Below are 2343 nucleotides of genomic sequence, written 5' to 3'. Positions count from 1 at the left end.
CCTAATTATTGCTAGGTGCTAACTCTTTAAGTATTCGCGGCCAATATCAAACGATTAATTTCTAATCGGTTTGACTCTGACATGCTTAATGAAACTAAAGTGAAAAATTATTTAAATATAATGCTAATAAATTTTACTTTAGTGTTTTTATTTTTTAATTAGTAGAAACTATAATAAAAATAGTTATTTCTCAAAATAGTAGTAGCTGTTATAATGGAATAACACAAACTAGTTTGAGTTAGTACAGTGGTAATAATTAGTTCATTTGTCTACTTTAATAAAATACAAATAGTTCGAATTCTGTCTTATATATAAGGTAAGTTATTGGCCAGCACAAACCCTTAAATAAAGTTTAAATTTGCGACGAATTAGTCTTTAACTTGTTTGATTAAAAGATATTGTAAAAAAAAATTGCCCTAATTATTCTGATAGTCTATATAATTTATTAAATCTTTATCATTTTAAACTTTATAATTAAATTTTTATATTAAATAAATTGTTTTAATTAAATCATTGAGTAGAAAAAGTATCAAGAAATCCCACTTTAGGGAAGAGTTTAAAAGCCAAGGGTTATCAATCATCATTGTCAAATTAAAGGCAAAGCAACAATAAAACCCAGTCAATCACCTCAAAAGCAAAAACAAAGGACTGAAACTCAACAACGTGTCCCGGCTATTTCAAGCGTCAGAACAACATCAATATGGCTTCATTAATGCTAATCAAGATTCAGACACCAAACCAATGGATTAAATTATTAAAATATACTCAGCCTGAAATTTACCCATGATGATATTGATTGTCACTTTTATTTTAACAATATTATTTTTTATAAATTTATATTATATAAATATATAATACAAAAAATAACGTTAAATAAAATAACATTATAAAAATAAAAGTAATATTATCATTTTTTAATTTTACACAATACGTTTAAAATAAAGACCGATCTTTAATTTAAAAGCAAATTGAACCTATATAAAAAACACTTGTTAATATTAGTAGGAGTTTAATTTCCATGATGTGATAAATATAAAATATTTTTGCATTGTTCTCAAATTATACATTTACATTTGTTTGAGTTTTAATATTACAATGATTAAGACAACTGTCGCTAATATAATAATTTTGAAAACTCATTTTTCTTATATTTATTTTATATCGTTATACTTATTCATCTTATGAAAGTATGAAACAAAAGTCATATATTTTTTTAAATGATAACTTAATAAGAATTTTGTTAATAAGTTGTATAAAAGAAACTCATAAAAATGATAATGATAATCATATTTTACTTCTAAAACACTTACTAGTAAAGCTAATATAACAATAATATATAATTAAATTAAATAACATAATGAGTCCACAAAAAAGATTAGTCACACTACTAGACAGTTCTCTTCCTCTTCAGCACAGACACTGCGTTGGGCCTCATTTTTAGCGCTGATTGCAGCCTTCCACTCTCACCTACACCTGGCATTGCCTAATACTTACCCTCTACCGTTTTCTAATTTAATTTAATTAAATTAAAAACCCCAAATAGAAACGTGTGGCCAGAGAATTTTGAGCTTAATAAAAAATGAGAAAAGAAACGAGTGGTCTAGAACGAACTCTATTTTCTTTCCACTGTGACACGTGGCGTTGTTTCTTAAGTGTGACGGCATGTGGCTGTGACGTGGCCAAAAGCGCAAGGGTCCCTCTGACCCTCTTTTATTTTCGATCCACAAATCATGCATGGCTTCGCCAACCCACACTCTTCTTAATTTTCAGAGGCTCAAGATATTTTAGCCTAAAAAATATCCTCACATTAATAATATAATGAATCCAATTTTATTTTATTTTTTTATATCATTTATCTTTTTTTTTTTCAATTACAATATTTATCCATGTGATGTCTGTACTGCACCATTTGCACAGCTCTGGCTCATTCAGTCACTCTCGATTCTATTTGTGTTTCTCAATTCCTTCTTTCCTAGCATAGTTTTCTGTTTAACTTTTTATCATATTGTATTTTATATTTTAGGCTTTATTTTGTGAAATTTTCACATTAAAAATTTAACGGAAAAAAACTATATTCATTTTATTTATCTTAATAAAAGTCACAAAAAAAATAAACACATCTAATAATCTACATGGCAAAAATGACGACATACATCTTAAATAAAAAAACTATTCATATTTATGATTGGATGAAAGATTTTGACATTTTTATACGGAGAAAATATAACAAAAAGTCAAAACTACTATAAATAAGTAAGAAATATAAATAAAATTTTGTGTGCACATAAAATTAAATTTTATAATTTACAAAATTTTTAAATTAATAAATAATTAATCCAAACA

This window comes from Arachis ipaensis, chromosome B03, assembly GCF_000816755.2.
Source record: "Arachis ipaensis cultivar K30076 chromosome B03, Araip1.1, whole genome shotgun sequence".
NCBI lineage: Eukaryota > Viridiplantae > Streptophyta > Magnoliopsida > Fabales > Fabaceae > Arachis > Arachis ipaensis.
Note: the sequence above shows the minus strand (reverse complement) of the source record.